This window comes from Belonocnema kinseyi, chromosome 2 (genome assembly GCF_010883055.1).
Source record: "Belonocnema kinseyi isolate 2016_QV_RU_SX_M_011 chromosome 2, B_treatae_v1, whole genome shotgun sequence".
In the NCBI taxonomy this organism is placed as follows: Eukaryota; Metazoa; Arthropoda; class Insecta; order Hymenoptera; family Cynipidae; genus Belonocnema; species Belonocnema kinseyi.
Genome location: NC_046658.1, coordinates 111,020,859 through 111,040,481, shown reverse-complemented (window position 1 = coordinate 111,040,481; position 19,623 = coordinate 111,020,859). Strand labels below are relative to the sequence as shown.

General features: G+C 28.4%; 1 protein-coding gene across 1 annotated transcript in view; it reads right to left on the bottom strand.

The window, feature by feature from the left end:
- Nucleotides 1–8,810, bottom strand: part of LOC117167140 (disheveled-associated activator of morphogenesis 1) — a 255,300-nt gene extending 246,490 nt beyond the window's left edge. The window contains exon 1 of the mRNA XM_033351840.1: nucleotides 8,746–8,810. The gene's annotated coding sequence lies outside the window, so the exon portion shown is untranslated. The remainder of the gene's footprint in view (nucleotides 1–8,745) is intronic.
- Nucleotides 8,811–19,623: the final 10,813 nt, after the last annotated feature.

Sequence of the window (19,623 nt, the reverse complement as noted above, 5' to 3'; positions counted from 1 at the left end):
TATATTAAAATTAATGAACCGAAAATATTTTTAACCTTTTGAAATTTTCAGTTACAGTAACTGAAAATTCCTTAACTATAACAGAATTTTCTGAAACATGTGACTGTTACATGTAAATTTCTGTTACAGTTCAGGAAAATTTAGAACGGTTTCTGCATTTTCCGTACCGTTTCATTATGTTTTATTCTACGGTTTTTACTAACAAGTTAAAAACCTCATTTTTTTCTATCTTGTTTTACAACCTTTTATCATAATTCTACTGAAGAAGATGTATACTTCTTTCTATTTATCTCCTTTCAGCTTTTTATTTTATTCCTCTTTTCCGCAATTGATGTCCTCTCCTGAAAGATATTATCATTTTATCCTTCTTCCCTTTTGAAACAACTGTATTTTTTCTCATCACGTTAGTATTTTTTTTATCTCAGAGATATACAGCATATTATGCAGACCGCAGATACGAATGAAATTCTTGGAATGAAAGAATTTAATAAAAATAGATAGATGAAGAATGATTAGAGTATAACAGGATGGGAATGGTCATCATTAATTTCAATTTGTGTCAAATTTGACCATGTTTATCCTATCTACCCTAGACTTCTGTCTGACAATTTATTCTCTCAATTTTTTATTCTATCCTCTAACATCGTTTTAATCAATTCCCCTTACAAACAAATCTTGACGGTGTGAAGACTTATTCATTTTTACCTTATTTCTCATTTTGGCAATTTTATATCCTTTCTTAAACTATTATATGATATATATGTTATATTTCTTTATCTTATATTTCATTTATAACCACAATTTTGGCTACTGTTACCCCAACAAAAGAAAAATACCGACGAACGCACAGGTTATTAACCGTGCATTGTTCTCTAGAAAGGTGCATTGGTTTAAGGCGTAAAATTTCTTTTTCATGAGCATGTTTTCACTTTTTTCGTTCGTGTATGATTTAAGAACCTAGAATAATAATTGGATAACAGCTCTGATTTTATTGTGTTGGGTGTACCCGTTTCTTCTCCTCGGCCTTTCACAAAAATCAGTTACATCGAAGATTTACCGCATTTCTCTTAACTACGCATCAAACTTTTGTTTTCAATTCTCATAAACATACACACACACACATACAGGGTGACTTTTTTAACTTGAAACTTTGAAATATCTCGAAAAATAGGCACTCTATGAAAAAATGTTTTAAATCAAAATTTAATCACTCTGAGGAGTACATACACTGATGTTAAAATCGGTTCGATCTTAAATGGGAACCCCTATTTTTATTGCACATTCGGATTCTTTGGATAAAAATGCATATGATTTGTGTTAAACATTTTTCTCGTTTCGCGATAGATGGCGCTGTAATCAACGAAAAACAATTTTTCTTCACTTTACTGTTACTGTGAATGCACGCTTACGACTCTGCAATATATTAACAATAAAAGATACACCAATTTCATTGTGACATGACTGGCCACGGGGAAAAAGAATTTTTCAAATCGCTACAGAATCGTTGAACTAGTGCAATAAAAACTCGTACATAAAAAAAATACACCGCGACAAACATAGGTAGAACCTTCTTCTGTTTGAAGTCGGTTAAAAATAAGGGCAATAGAACCTCGGATCTCTTTGGTAATTATTATGTTGAAAAACATGCTAAAACGTCTGTTCGTTCTAGAGAAGTAATTATTAAGTAATACGTTTACATTAACAGTATTTCCTGAATATTCCTAAATTTTAGCTCTGGAATTATTTTATATTAAGGTCAACGGAGGCTATCGAAACATTATGAAAGTGTTTACTCTTTTCTTTCCTTGACTATAGTAAATTAGAAAAAATACATTTAAGACAAAACTCATTTTAGTTGTGTAAATTCATTTGAATTACGGATTAATAAGTGCATTGAAGCCGAAGGTCATCATTTTGAGCACTTAATTTAATAAAAAGATGATTCCCTGAGTACCTCGAATCGTCAGAGGCGAGGGGACTCACGATAATCAAGCACCCCGAATCGTGAGAGGCAAGAGGACTCACGATAATCAAGCACCCCAAAGGGAACAAAAAACTGCTACGTCCACGGCGTTGTTCCTGGGTTACGCTAAAAGTAGTAGCTTGTTTTAAGAGTAATTTCGAGTTTTGCAGAATCGTAAGCGTGCATTCTCAGTAACAGTAAAATGAAGAAAAATTGAATTTCGTTAATTACAGCGCCATCTATCGCGAAACGAGCAAAATGTTTCAGACAAATCATACGCATTTTTATCCAAAGAATCCGAATATGCAATAAAAAATAGGGAAACAGGAAAAAGACGATAATTTGTAACGAAAATAGTTTATATATTAACGAAAAAATATTTTAATTTTAATTAAAAAAGAAACACTAATTTTTTACAAAATAATTGTATTTTTAATTCGAGATATGAATTTTTAACCCAAAAATAGAAAGTTTAAACCAAAATATGTAGTTGAATATTCTATAAAAAAATATTTCTACAAAACAGTTAAATTTTCAACACAAAAATCTAAATTTTGTCCAAAAATTTTATTTTCAACTGTTTACAGTTGAGTTTTTTTACTAAATTGTTAAATTTTCAAGCCAGTAAAATGAATTTTTTACAAAAATGTTCATTCTAAACCAAATAGTTGAATTCTCAACCACAAAGACGAATTTCAACAATAAAAAATTGAATTTTCCATAGCTGAAAAGTTCCACTGACTTTCAGCACATAAATATGAATTTTCAACAACACAAAAAACTTAATTTGCAACTAAATAGTTTAATTTTTAAATAAAAACCGAAAGTGCAACAAAAGTAATTATTTTCAACCAAATTGTTGAATTCTTAACCGAAAATAGTCGAATATTCAACCTTAAAAAACAAATTTTTCAGAAAAAATTGAATTTTTATCAAAACAGTTGATTCCTAGCTAAATAGTTGGATTTTCTATAAAACAGAAGAATTTTCAACCTAAAAATATTAATTTTTAATAAAAAAGTAAATTTTCGACTAAATTGTTGAATTTTCAAGCCAAGAAAATATCCATTAAATTTTATTAAATTGTTAAATTTTCAAGGCAACAAGAAGAATTTTCCAACAAAAAGGTTCATTCTTAAACAAATAGTTGAATTCTCCACCAAAAAAGAAAAATTGCCAACAAAAGAGTTGAATTTTCAATATTTGAAAGTTCCACTAACCTTTAACACATAAACATGAATTTGCAACAAAAAAAGGGTAATTTCCAACTAAATAGTTAAATTCTCAAACAAAAATAAAAAAAAACGAATTTTCAACAAAACACTCAATTCCAATCAAATTCTTGAATTCTCAAACCAAAATATATAGTTCTATTTTTTTATCAAATTGTAAAATTGTTAAGCATAAAAGACGAATTTGATATAAAACCGCGCAATTCTCAACCCAAAAATATTTCGAACCGCAAAAACATACTTCAAAAAAAAAATTGAATTTCTAGTTCGAAAATATGAAATTTCAACCCAACTCCTATTTTTTAACCAAATATTTGAATTTTCTATCAAATTATAAAATCTTCAAGCCTAAAAGACAATTTTTCTATAGAACGGCGGAATTTTTAACCCAATAATATGGATTTACGATTTAAAAAAAGTCATTTTTCGACCAAGAAGTTGAATTTTCTACAAAATTGTTGAACTTTCAAGCCGTAAAGACGAATTTTCTAAAAAAAATTGAATTTGTAGACCGAAAATATGAAATTTTATAAAAATAATTAATTTCTAATGAAATACTTTAATTTTCTATCAAATTTGTAAAATCTTCAGGTCTAAAAGACAAATTTTCTATAGAACCGCGGAACTTTTAACCCTAAAATATTGATTTTTGATAAAAAAAAGTCCTTTTTCGACCAAATAGTTGAATTTGAAACTCAAAAAAGTGTTTTCGACAGAATAGTTGACTCTTCAGTAGTTTAAAGTTTCACTTACTGTCAATACGAAAATATAAATTTTCTGCAAAAATATGAATTTTCTACAAAAGATGAATTTTCTACGAAAATATGAATTTTCTAGGAAAATATGGAGTTTCTACAAAAATATTAATTTTCTGCAAAAATATGAATTTTCTAAAAAAAAGTTAATTTTCAAACAAATATTTGAATTTCGAAACAATTAGTACAATTTTTAACAAAAATGTTTATTTTCAAAGAAGTAGTGAAATTCTTAATCTCTGAAAAACGAATTTTCTACAAAGCAATTCATTTTTAATCTTAAAATATATGAACTTTTATGAAAAAAGTTTATTTTATCACAAAAAGGCTAATTTTTAACAAAATATTTGAATTTTTAATAGGTTATAAAAAAAAGTTTCTTCAAAAACGAACTTTCTTCAAAATAATTGAATTTTCACCAAAACTGTTGATTTCAACCAAGAAAGATGAATTTTAACCCAAAAAGATGAATTTTCGATAAAAAAATCTATGAATGTTTAAAAAAATAGTTAAATTTTCAAAAAAATATAAACTTAATGGTAAACCAAATAGTTTAATTTTTAACGAAAAGATATGAATTGTGTACCAAAATTATAATAGTACATTTTTAATCCAAAAAGAATGAACTTTTAAGCCCAAATTATTGGACTTTTTATCAGGTTCTATTACATCAGTCAGTTAGAATTTAAGTGAAAAAAACTAGGAAAAGGGACATTTTCTTAGAAATAAAGTGAAAGGAGAAATCCACGAAAAAAGGATGAAAATAGGGGAAAGATTATATGATTAGAATATGGTTAAAGATTATTTTAATTACAGATACAAACATCCGCTTTTTTGACATATTACTTCCCATTTCTTCCTTATCCAACTTGAAAAGTCAAACCCCATTTGTTAGAAAACATATATCATTTCTATTCTTAAAAATCACAATGAATATAAAGAATCCCTACACGTGTCACACAAATTTCCACAAAGAAACCGCAGGCAGGAAGACACGCCTTTTAAATCCAAACCACCCAACCTTAAACCCAGAAAGGTCTTCCACCGCGAGCAAAGCCATAATCCATCTTTCAATATCGAGTATAAACTTCAATATTCCTTTCTTGAGACCCTTCCGAAAGATTTTAATCTTATCGATTTCGCCCTTATGACGGCGTCGTTTCACTTAAAAAAAAGTCTCCCCGAAAAAATGGCATCAATATTTGGGTAGAGTTGTGAGTTCCATGAGTCACACCTAAAGCCAGACAAACGAACCATTGTGTGCAACCCAATAGGGCACGTCTGCACGGGTAGAAATAACTTACAAAACAGTAAGCAATTTCTTCCTCTTTTTTCTTTATTCAATCATTTTAAGTCATTTGTACCCTCATTGGTGGGAAAAATTTATTTTAGAGTATCATTATAGACTTTACAGCCAAAGCAATGTTAAAACAGGAGAAACTGGATAATTTTGTACGAAAATAGGGGAATGAATTCTTTCAAATAAAATTAAATTTGGCTTTAGAAGATCTTCTCACTTACAGATTCCTTTAAATTAGTTGTATCATAAATGTAACACCTGGCTTGAGATATCGTGTATTTCTGAAAAAAGATTCCTCTTTCGATCTCTCGAATTGCTTAATGGAAAAGCACCCGAACGGCAGTCGGAAGTTATGTGGTTCGCTCTCAGTGGAGTGAAGTGAGGAGATCTTTTTTCAGAAAAATATAATTTAAAAATTTGAAAATTTTATTTTATATCTAGCCTGAAATGACGTTAAGTATTTTATGTTATTTGAACAGATAAATTGATCGATAATTTTGATTTCTATTTTCACTGATTGTAGAATTCCATCTACACTGATCGATATCCCGGTAATAAGCGTAGAATAGAGAAAAATTAATATTTTTAGATTTCAGCGCAAAAGTGAAGATTATTCTGTTATTTTGAATGCGCGATTTTTCCATCTGCCTAAAATACCACGATAAGAATAAGATACCTCCTAAACTTATTTACTTCTATTTCCATAGCGACCACCACACACTTTTCTATTCTTTAATTCTACCGGTAACGCACCTCACAGAGATATTTTTTATTCCTCAGAAGTGGTCATATTTTGATTTTATTTCATTCCTTCTAATGAGTTCACCAAACATGTGTAATAAGTTGTTTTAATTCCTTCATGCGGAATGTAAATTTTAACATTTTAATTCTCACCAATTCAACGCTGCCTCTCTAGAGTTAAAATTATTTAAATTCACACATTTGTATAGATTTCTTTCTTGCATTTTTTAAGACGTTTAAATAAATTATCAAAATATAAATAAATATAAATTTGAATATTTTTCTAATTTATAAGTTATAAAAAGATTTAATAATGAAAAATAGGTTTAATAAATGCTTTCGTTAAATTTTACTGAGTCGATTGAGAGGAATAGGGTTTGCACTTTTTCTGTCCCCGATGGGGGATTTTTAGACCAAGAAAAAATCGCGTATTCATAGGAATACAAATTCTTAATTTTTCTTAATTCAGCGCTTGTTACTGGGTAGTAACCAACTCTGATGATAAAACAGATTCCGTTAAATTATTGTATCAGACATGTAACACTTGGCTTGAAGTAGCGTACATTTCTGAAAAAAGATTCTTCTTTCGATCTCTCTAATTGCTTAATGGAAAAGCACCCGCCCGGCAAACGGAAGTTCTGTGGTTTATTTCTCAATGGAGCGAAGTGAGAAGATCCTTTTTTAGAAAAATGTAATTTAAAATTTTTATTTTCCATCTAGTCAGTAATGACAGTAAGGGCCGATTCCAATAACTGTGATTAAATTTTAATCATTGATTAAATTAGTTTAATCAGCAGCTTGCGTTCCACCAACTTTTAAAACATGAATAAAGAAATCTAATCGTCGATTAACTAAACTGGCCATTTATGGCTGGCTAGCGAGTTAATCAGCGATTAACAGGAGTAAACATAATCTCAAAGTTGAAGTTCAAGTATAGTGTGAAATATTGATCGAATTTATAACGATATCTTGTACTCACACAACTTATAATCAATTTTCATCGATAACTAATTCCTGTCCATTTATTTGGAAACGATGTTCATAAAAAAAACACGTCGCCGCTCATCGTTAGTGAGTAGTCGAAGTATACTTTGCGCGCGAATACAAGTTCGAAATCAGCCAATCAGAATCACCATTATAACAAAAACACTCAGAAACTAGACTTATTGCGAATAGAGCATACAGTTGGTTAACCAGATGTTAAAAATTCATGGTGGAACGCGCCACAAGTTAATCTACACTGATCGATAATAACTAGTTCTGATTAAGGAATGGGACCGTCTAGTGCGTGATCAATGACATGGCACTGTATTCGGCACTTTTTAAATTGGAAAAATGAATAAATGGTTTTGAAATTTTGGAAAACGGTTCAAAATATATAAGGGCATGTCTGACTATCCCCAAATGAGTTTCAATTTTGTTGAAATAGTGAATTTTATTAGTTTTTAACTTGCCCTGGATCAAATCGAATGAATAAAATTGCATTTTTTAAAGAAAAGAAAATTTCAGCTAGGTCAGACTGATGTGCACTTGTATATTTTGAATAATTTACTGCAATTTCAGCATCCTTTATTCATTTTTCTAATTATAAAGCCGCCGAAGATAATAACATGTAATTGGTCACGTGAAAAATGTCACATGCCCTTAATTTAGATAAAATATTTAATTCACCTTGAAACTCTTTAATTTTCTAAGATTTGTAGTCAAAATATATTGAATTTTCAACAAAATAGTTAAGTTTTAAACTGAAAAAAGATGAATTTCCAAAAAATGTGTTGTATCAACTGTAGTTGATATTTTGACAAAAAATGAGTTAATTTTAAATTTAAAAAGTTAAATTCAACAAGAAAAAATAAGAATTTTCTAAAAGAATGCTGACAATTCGTTTTTTCTTAGATTTACGCAAAGTCACCTGCTCTACAACTTTTCCTCTGGCGTGATTACCGATGCTTCATCTAGAAACGCGCTGTTTTGAAACAACTGAACACGAATAATTTTCTCTGACAAATTGGTAAAAGTGATTAAATTTAGGAGGTCATAACTTATGACTTATTGGGGCTAGATGATTATTTTTCTTTTAGAGTAACTGAAAATTATATCAACTCTAATTAACGTATATAATATTATTTTGTAAAATAAACAAACAAAAAAACTGGATGTGTAAAGCGTTGAAGGTAATCGTTTATGGAGAGTTATAGACAGCTGATTACTCCCAGTTGAAGTAAACCATTGCTACCAATTCTGGCATTGCGCATGCGCACCGTCAAAATTGAAATTGGTCACCGTTAGCGCGCATATTTAAAATGATTACATTTTTGTTTTTTTTCTTCACAACAAATAATAAGTGTGAAATGCATGAAGATATTGAAAATGATTTTAACTTCATATTTGTAATACCAAGAATTACTCTTCCGTTTAAATTTAAAATCGCTTATTCATTTTTAAGGAGTAAAATCAAATAGTTATTTCACCTGTCAGATTATAAGTCAAGCTTGCGATCAAATAATTATTTTATATAATTTTACAAGCATTATTTCCTGCAAACAATGTTTTTACTCATTTAATCGTTTTAAATTAGCGCGCCAACGATAATGAATCCGGTTTTCGACGCGACGCATGCGCAGTGCGAAAAGATAGCAGAATTTGGAGCACTGAGGTAAACTTTCCGTGGGGCCGGAGATATCTTCGATTCATCGCGGAAAGTTTACCTCAGTTTGGTGTGTATACCTTGTAATTAATTGCTTGGCCGATTACCTGATACGTTTCATACCCACCGTGTTTTCTTTGCAGGTTCCAAAGTAGAGATATAAATTTCAGAATTTGTCTTTTTTCTATACTTTTAACAAAAATCCGGTTACTTTGAGGGATCATTATCCCCATTTCTTCCAATTTCTTATGACTTTGTCAGTGGGAGTGAAGGAAAATAAAAGCAGATGCAGAACTTCGCGATATATTTGCTTTCAAGCAGACGGTGACGATGTTTATGGTGTTCAAGTACCGGCTTTTAGAGTTGGCGAACCTGATATCGACGAAGCGTGTTCGCACAACTCGGCACGCGCTTTAAAAGTCACGTACGAAGCGAGGTAACTATACGAAAGCGGTGATTTCGAAAGTGAACTGTTGTGCGATTCTTATTTAATGTTATTTAATTTAGAAATTCCTTTGATCGTCGTCTCTTAACTCTTTTCATTATTCATTAAGTCGATCCTTAAGCAAAAGCCTCATTTGAACTAAAGACTTACGTGTTTCAATTGCAAAAATATTTCTAGTGACAAATTTTTATTATTGAAAAATGAAAATTGAAAACAAATTTCTAATATCTGGAATGCAAATATTCGAAAGAGATAATGAATTCTCAAGTATCTGCAAAAGGTGAAAGCTTCTTCAGATTTCTAAACAAATTCTTGCAATTAGTTTTCCACAAACAAATGTAATTTATTATCTCACACGGAGAGAAATTTCAAGACCTGAGAGCAAACGAGCTTTGAGACATTTGTTTTAAAAGCAAGGGTTCCGAGATCTTAGTTCTCGCGCCAAAGCGTAATAAAATCAATAGGAGCAGAGTGCCATGAAATTCTCCCGAAATTCGCCCGAAATTTCTCTCCGTGTAGTTCCTTATTTATTTTCTTTTTCTTTGTGGTTTACACTGAAACAATCAATTCAGGTTTTTACATTTTCCAAACAGGAAAATTAAATTAGTCCAAACAAACACACATTTCCAACCCTTTTCCCACCTGTCACTTTCTTTTTTCACATTTATTTGAGAAACGCCTAAAATAAAGCACAAAACATAATATTTTTTACAAAAAATATATTTTTACAGATCTTCACAGTTCTAAACACAAGCTCTCAAAACGGGGGAAATAGGATGATTTTTCACGAAAATTACTGCATAGGCCATTGAATTTAATATGTAGTGCACAACATTTCAAATCGAAATATACCTCATTTTCAATAAAATAATTGAATTATCAACCAAAAACGATTAATTGTCTAATTTTATTCCAAAAGTTGAATTCACTTCTAAATAGTTAAACTTTGAAACAAAAGAGCCACATTTTTTAACAAATAATTTAATTTGCAACCTTCAGAAACGAATTTACAGCCTAATGTTAAACTTTCCACAATAAATATAATAGTTAATGTTTTAACGAAAAGTGATTTTAATTTTTAATAAGAAGAAGGCAAATTTAAAGAAAAAGATCAGTTCTTAACGAAAAATGTAATAATTTAAATTTTAACCAAAAAACATTTTAATTTTACATAAAAAAAGGTCAACTTTCAACCAGAAAATTGCATTTTTAATTTTTATTAAAGGAAGGTCAAATTCCGACGAACACTAACCAAAAGTTGAATTTCAACCAAAAAGTTAATTTTTAACCTATTAGCTGATTTTTTACGAAAAGAATAGAGGTTTTAACACACCAGTTAAATTTGTATGCCTAAAAGACGCATTCTTCATAAGAGATTTGAATTTCCAACTAGGAGTTAATTTTTAACCAAATAGTTGAATTTTTAATACAGAAAAAAATCATTTAAAAAAAAAATGTAACAGTTAAATTTTCTTTGAAAAATTGATTTTAAACAAACAAAAAACTCAGTTTTCAATAAAATAATTCAATTTTTATATAATTGCCATTTTCAAATTTCAACTAATTAAATTAGATTTTAACATCGTAGTTCAATTTTCACCCAATTAGGAGAATTTTTAGTCAGTTAGATTAATTTTTTACGAAAAATTTTTAACAAAATAGTTTAAATTTCAATCAAACACTTCAATTTTCAACCAAAAAAGATTAATTTTCAGTGAAAATTAATTAATTAGTTGGATTTTTAAAACAAAACGATCAATTTATAACCAAAATTAAAATAGTTTAATTTTAAGATATAAAAATAAATTTGGAAAAAGAATTTTCAACAAAATAGTTACATCTTCAACCAATAAAATTAATTTTTAATATAGAAGTTTAACTTTCAACCAAGTAGTTAAATTTTTAACCAAAAAAGATGAATTCTGAAAAAATTGATTAGTAAAATTTTTAGTTGACAAAATTGATTTTCAACTGAAAAACTAAACTTTTACAAAATATATCAGTCTGTAACTAAACAGTAAAATTTTCAATGAAAAATTTTTACTTAGTTGAATTTTCAACTCAAAACGATCAATTTTTAACCAAAAATAGAGTAGTTACATTTTCAGTTAGAAACATTAATTTTCAACAAAAAAAAGAGAAGAATTTTCAGTAAAATAGTTGAATTGTAAAACAATCAAATTAATTTTCAACAAAGTAGTTCAACTTTCAAGAAAGTAGCTGATTAGTAGAATATTTACATTTTCATTAAAAAATTTGAGATTCAAACAGAAGAAAAAAAGAATGTTTAATATGATAGTTGAATCTTCAACCAATAAAATTGAGTTTTAACAAAAGAGTTTAACTTTCAACGAAGTAGATAAATTTTCAACAAAAAAGAAGAATTTTTTATGAAATTTTTTTTTTTTAATCGCTCAAAATGATACCTTTTTAATCAATCCTTGATTTTTAAAAATTTCTATTGGGAACATTAATCGTCGTATAAAAAAATTTTAACAATGTATTTCTATCTTCAACCAAGTAATAGAATGATTTTTAACCCGAAGAGATGAATTCTGATTCAAACATATTATACTTTTCCAATTAAAAAGAATTAACTTTTAACCAAAAATAGGTGTAGTTTTTTATTGGTTTCTGTTAATTCAGTTCGCATTTAAAAAGAAAAAAGGGGAAGTTTTTCAAGAACAGGGAGAAAAGAGGAATTTAAAAAAAACGGGATAAATCTGAGAATGGGGGAAAGAATGCGAAGTATATATTTTTGACGCTTCAACCGCAAAATAAAATCAATCATTTTTATTTTCACAAAATAGTTCACAAATCAAAATGAGATTTCGAAGTACGTTCTTTCTGGTTCATTAGAGAAAATATATAACGGAACATGAAAAAAAACCTTCGGCTTTTGAAATATCTAATATTAATTTCTAAAACTAGTAATTTTAGTAGGCTTTTTTGAATCCTAGATAAACAAAATGATGAATTTGAAATAACAAAGTTTTTTTTATGTTTCGAATGAATGGAGCTGAACTAACTATGTGGTTATAGGGAGCTGACAGCTGTGGTCAATAGCCCACATGGCGTTTTTCTGCTCTTGTTCGGATGCAAGTCTATCGATTTTATCTTCGCAGTAGGACTTTATCATCGACGAGGATTAATCTGTATTCGGTTTCATTGCAACCGATAAGAAAAACAAAAAATTTGCATTTGCAAGGTACCTGATAAAATCATTATCACTAATAGAATAGGCAAATTTCTGCAGACACATCAAGGAGAAATTAACGTTTACAGAAAGTGGAATTTATCTTGCATAAGTAGATTTTATTAATTTTGTAAATTTCACAAATCTACGGGGTTTCACGGTTTCTTTATGTTGTCTAGAAAACTATTTTATTAAAAATTCATTTTTTTTAGGCTTATAATTAAACAATATCATTTTTTATTGATTTTCCTAACTGTTTGGTTACAAATAAAATTTGTTGTTGAAAACTCGTATTCTCAACAATATAGATGAACTTTAATTTTGTTCTGATTGCAAAATTTTTTATTTTTTTATTTTTAAATTTAAGTGTTTGGTTCAAAATTGATGAAAATTCATGTGTTCTTTTCTAGTTGAAAATCAATTTTTTTAAATTGAAAATTGCACTATTTCAATTCAAGATTCATCATTTTTGAACATTCACCTTTTTGGTTGAAAATTCAGCTATTTTGTTAACAATTAATTATCTTAACTGAAAATTTCTCTATTCCATTTTTTGTTGAAAGTTTATCTTCTTTTGTTGAAAAGTCGTCTTCATTGATAGAACACTAATCTTGTTTTAAAGTTTTCTCCTTTCTTGGTTAGAAATACAACTGTTTGGTTAAATATAAAATTTTTGTTCATATTTATATTGTCGGGTTAAAAATTTACGGTTTTACAGAAAATTGGCCATCTGGCTTGAAACTTCAATAATGTTAACGAACTTTTTTTTAAATCATGATTTGCAAAGAGATTAATTTTCTGTGTTTGGAACATTGATCATTTTAGATGAAAATTCATCTTAAAAAAAAAATATTTCGAATATTTTGTTGAAAATTTGTCTTTTTGTTAAAATTGAATTTTCTTACTGAAAATTTATCTTTTTCAATTAAAAATTATACTGGTGATTTTATAATTCATGTATTCTGTTGAAAATTAATCTTTTACGTTTTAAAATTCATTTTTTATGATACAAATTGAATTTGTTGTTTCAAAAATGAACTATCACACTTTTTGTGGATAAACCCATCTTCTTGTTGAGACATCAACTGTCAACTCTTAATTTTAATGTTTTTATTTTTAGATTTTTTTAACAAATTTTAATTAAAGAAAATTTAGATTAGAATTTGCTGAAATATTTTCTTACTCACGATTCAACCTGTCATTTGGTTGATAATTCATCTTTGTCGGTTGAAAATTTTACTATTTGCTTATAGTTTCGACTATTTTGTCAAATAATTTTTTGGGGTAAACATAAATTTGTTGTTGAAAATTCATGTCTGGTTGTGAGTTTAACTAATTTTTTGCGAATTCGTTTCTTTTACGTGAAAATTAATTTTTTGAATTAAAAATTTAACTATTTTCAGTTAAAGATTCATCGTTTTAGTTGAATATTTATATTTTTTATTGAAAATTAAATTGTTGTGTTAAAATTTTAAATCCAATTGATAGAAAACTTTCTTTCTTTGTTTAAAATTTCCTCTTCTTTTGGTTAAAAGTGCCACTGTTTAAAAAAAACGTAACTATTTGATTAAAAATTGATCTATTATTTAAAAAATTCATCTATTTTTTTGAAAAAGAAATATTTTTACATGTAATGTTCGGAATCTTGAGCATTTAAAATTCAATGTAATATAGCATTTTCATTACTTTTATATGCTTTAGAATTTATTATCTTATTAACGTAAAAAATTTCCTTAATTATTCGGTGTTTAGAAAATTTTGCCTATAAAACCTGTTATCAACACAGTTGAAGAAAAAATTGTTTTTTGGTTTTCAGCAGAACTTTTCATTGTCATAACAAAAATAAGTATTTTCAATATTTTTCAAGCTTATATCTCTATCGTACAGAAAATATTATTTTCAGAAATTCAGAAAGTCCATCAAAGGATCAATCGATATATTCTGCCAAAATAAACTTTTTAACTGTGTTTTATTCCAAATTATAAAAAAAAGTTTTCGTCATATAAACAATGTAAACTTTCTAATTCGCTTCTGATCGATTGATTTAAATTGCTTCCCAATTTTAAAAAATCCTCTTAAAAATAAAGTCAATAATTCTGTTAAGAAATTTAAAACCGATATTGGTAGGTTATGGTAGGTTCTGGTAGTTTCTTCAATTGGAAAATGTAAATAATATACATTACTGTTGTATTCCCAATATTAAAAAAGTTTTCCTCATATCAACAAGATAAACAATATATTTTTAAAATTTATAAATCGTCATTTCTAGATCATAAGAGGTCATAGAAGGTTCGTCAATAGGTCATTCGCCGTGTCTCGAAGACGCGAACAAATATGCTATATAGACATAGTATCGTATTTTAAATCTCAAAAAAGGTTTTCTTATATAAACAGAATGAACCATTTTTTTGAAACTTCATAAATCGATACTGTTGAATAGAAAAAGATTTAAAAATTGGCCAATCGATGCGTCTCGAAGAGGCGCAAAAGTACACTAAATATAGTGTTCAAGCGATCTGTATTATCTTCAGAGCTAATCAGAGAAAAACAAATTTTCGTAACGTCTTGACAGAGTAGACAGAGCTATGAATGACAACAAAAAGTAAAAAAAAAATTTCTGAAAAAGATCTTCTTAAAAAAATATATTAAAAAAATTCTAAACTCATAGCTCTATCTAGCCTGTAAAAACGTTAAGAAATTCTGTTATTCTCTGATGATAATACAGAATACTTGAAAAATTTGACTTGAAACACCTGCCATAGTAATGCGTTTACTGCTGCAAAAGGATTCTTCTCTCGATCTCTCTGGTAGCTTAATGGAAAAGCACCTGACGGGTAATCAGAAGTTCTTTGGTTCGTTTCCAAGTGGAGCGAAAGGAAAAAATATTTTTTCAGAAAAAAATTTAATTTATAGAATACAGTATTGTTGTATTTTGAATATTAAACAGTTTTTCTCATATGAAGAAGGTAAGTTTTTTTTGGAATACCCAAACTAAAAAAAAAACGACTTGAAATTTAATTTTGGGCTTTATCTTTGTCCTGCATAAATATAGAGTGGATTAAGAATGGAAATAAACTCAAAAACCGGAATACATTCTGTAATCTTTAATTCTTTGCGTACATGCTTTTAAATATTATCGTGACAAAAAATTCGTTCGTGAACACCTGGATACCTACTTAAGAAGTTGACATTTTCAAGACTCGCCAGCCCTTCAGCATTTATTTTTTGCACCTTTTCCGGACCGCAATCGTCTTCTAATTTCCGGGAGATTCGCGTTTAACGGGTACTGTGACTTCATCGGCACCATTCATCGTCGTAGTCCAATTAGAGATGCTTGTAGTGAGGTCGTTCACTCGTTAAAAGTTGCAGCAGTATTTTTGCGAGTGGCACAATCATTTCGCTTTCTTTCAGTATCATTACCCTTTTTCCTTTTTCGTCCATTATTTTTGACGCATGTGTCGCGAACAATGCCAAATCCTGCTCCATGACGTCTGCCTCTCGAAATATCGCTCTAAAAGGTCCTTTTAACGAGCTCTGATATCAAAATCCTTTCAGAGAAGTATTTATTGTGCATAAATAAAGATTTGCTTTAAATATCTGTCATTTACATATGTGTTATTTAAATACTTTTTTTATGGTTAACGTCAAGCGGGGTAATTTAGGACAAATGGGGTAATTCGGACATTCTTAAAGTGATAGTTTAAATTATTCAAGGAGATTTCAATCAGTATCTGGAATCAGTTTAAGCCTCAATAAAGCCTTAAGTGTTCTAGATTCTTGTTAAAAACACTTAAGAAATCAATCGAAATTTTGTAAAATGGGACTTATAATACTAGTAATTTTCGATTCTATAGTATGAACAACAGCAAGAGACGAACGTGGGATTTATTTCTCGATAAATTGATTTTTCGCGACATGGTGCACTTATGAATCCAAATAATTGAATCCTCAAAAAAATAAAGAAATTCAAGAAACAAGATAAATTTTCTACGCGAACAGACCAATTTTCAACAAAAAAGATAATGTTTAATGAAGAAATATAAATTCGTAACGAAATCATCGAATTTTCTATAACGAAAATTTCAACTAAAAATGAAGTCGTTAAATTTTTATTTAAAAAAACTAATTAAAAAAAATTTTTTTTTTAAGTAGATGAATTTAACTAAACAATTGGATTTTCTAACAAAATAGTTGATTCTTCAACCAAAATGTTGATTTTTCAATAAACAATATTAAATTTTAACAAAGAAACGAATTTCCAAATAAATAGTTTAATTTTTAACAAAAAATGTGACATTTCAATAACAAAAATTAATCTTTAAACAAAACTTTAAGCCAGGCAGTTGATGTTTTAACCAATACAAAATAAGTTCTTAACAAAAGATACAATAGATAATATTTATACCAAAAATAAAAGATTTTAATTTGAAATCAAAAGGAGTTAAATTCAACCAAAAAATACAAATGTTCAACAAAATAGTTGAATTCTCAACCAAAACAGATTAATTTTCAACCGCAAATGCAATGTTTACATTTTCAGTGAAGAAAATTAATTTTCAACCTCAAATATTTGACATCAGCGACCCCGAAAACTTAAGCATCATCAATTTTATCAAGGACAGAACATTTTTAATAAGCCATATTGAATCCGTCATTTAAAATTTTAAAGATTCAACGCCAGATTTCGATTAAGTGACCGCAGAAACCTTAGTATCACTTATTTCATCAAGATCTCAACATTTTCAATGATTTATGTCCGCCATATTGGATCCGCCATTTTGAATATTGAAAATTCAATACCAGATTTTGATTAGGCGACCTAAAAAACCTAAGTATGATCTATAAGATCAAGATTGGAATATATTTAATTATTCATTTGCGCTATATTTAACCCGCCATTTTGAATCTTCAAAATCCATTATCAGATTTGAAATCAGTGACCCTGAACAGCTTAGCATTATCATATAATCAGGGTTCGAACATTTCTAACAATTCATGCCCGCCATATTGGTTCCGTCATTTTAAATTAAAAAAAATATATATCAGATTTGAAATCAGCGACCTAAAAAAGCATAATATACTAAAGCACACTTTAATCGTAATGGGTTAAGTAATTTTCTGTCAAAATTTACACGTATGTATCATGCTGCAAAAGTGGCACCGTTTATTTTTTTGTTTATATGTGTATCACTGCTAGTGAAGGGGTTAACAGCATTTTTTAAATATTTTAAATTTGATTACCTTAATATTTGAAACTTTACAATCCTATGCAATTTAAAAGGCGATATTGCATTAGAATTGAACCTAGGGATCGTTATTCAGCATCTTTATGTCAAACAGATGAGAATGAATTGTCTTTTCATAGAGATACGAGAATGACGTTGTGCATCAAGGAACATCTGGAATCCTACACTAATTGGAGTACAACGGCTGACATCAGTGTCAAATGAAGCATATTGTAATTTTAAATCACCGCACATATTGGCAATAAAATGGCGAATGCTTCTTTTTGCATTTCTCAACGTAAATTACTTGATTTATTTTACAATCTTGAGTAGCAGAAACCCAAGTGTGTCTACACTTTTAATCAAAATCGTGTTTAATTTACATATCTAATTTTAGTATTGTCTTCTTCTACTAACCTGAACTATAACACTGACCATATATCTCTTTTGAAAATTATCATTATAAAATTAAAATAATAAACAACTTTCATTTGTATAAAATATCTTCAATTATCTGTATGGATATTTAACGCATTTCAACAGATTATGGGCCCACAATATGAAGTGCAGATAAAGTGTTTTATTTAAGAACATAGCCATTTTTTTAAATTTCTCTTTTAAATCAAAGACTCCTCTGAAAATAATATGACGTAATTTTTTCAAATATTCTCAACCATGCCTTATTAAATACATTTTAGTTACTTACTGCCCGAGAAATCCGCAAGTCGAAAATTAAAACGTAGAAAAAGTTTGAAATCAATGTCGTTACCGGAAATTTTTTTCGTGGCCGGGGGGGGGGGGCTATGCAGCGATACACAGAATAGTATAAGTATTTTATGTATATGTTTCGAGAATTTCGGAAGGGGAAATGAAAACCGGATCACCCCCACCCCTCCCAATCTCTTGAAATCTTTCAAGATACTCTAAGCCATTTAAAATCCTTGAAATCATTCCCAATTATTGAAATAAGTTCAAATACCTTAACATTTTTTAAATCTTTGAAATTCTTTGTCATACATTAAAATCTTTAAAATTCGTTATAATGCTTTCAGATTATTAAAAGAAATTGAAAATTCCTTGAAACATTTTTTAATATCCTCAAATTTTCGGTAATGCCTTGCAATATTTCAAAACCTCTGAAATCCTACAAACTCCTTCAATCCTTGTGAAAAAATCATTTGAAATCAATGAAAATCTTATAAAGTTCCGCTAAATTACATGAAATCCGATATTTTCTATAATCCTAACAAATTTATTAATATACTTTGAGAACTTTTAAAAATCCGTAAAATCATTGAAATTCTGGGAAATATTGCAAAATACCTTAGAATCTATTAAAATATCAATAAGAACAAGAAACGTAATTTTCAATCCAGAAAGATGAGTTTTGATCTAAAAAAGATTGTTGAATTGAATTCAACTAAAAAGGAAGAATATTTAACAAAACAGTTGAATCCTTAATTAAAACAATCTTCAGCAACATCAATGGATTTTCCAACAAAAAGTAAAATTTTCAACTTAAAAAGTACAAATTTTCAAGAAAAAATAAAATAGCACAATTTTTATATAAAAAATTGTAAACCCAAAATACAAATTTTCCACAGAATAATTGAATTTTCAACGAAATAGTAGAATTTTTACCCAAACGAGATGAATTCCAAACCAAAGATTTGGAATTATTATAATGGTAGGCTTTTCTACAGTAAAAAATTAGTCTTTTTTTAAGTATAGTTATATTTTCTTAAAAAGTACTATTAATTCAGTTCACCTTTAAGCGAAGAAATGAGAAAAAAAGGAAGTTTATCGAAAATAGGGAAAAAAGCACATCTTGACAAAAGGGAAGAAGAAGAGCCATCTTTCGAAAAATTAGCAAAATTTCTTGAAATTTATCGTCAGAAAGCGTAATAGCCCCCCCCCCCCTCAAATTGGTGACACAGTTTGTGGACAATAGGGTGGGTAAAAACATAAAATGATTATAGATTCATTCATTATAAAACTGAAAAGTTCCTTTCTGGCATTACGAACAAATTCAAAACAACAAAATTTCTCATCATTGGGCGAGTTGATTGAAATTTTTCAGATTTTTAGTTTAAAAAATTTGTTTGTATATCGAAATATT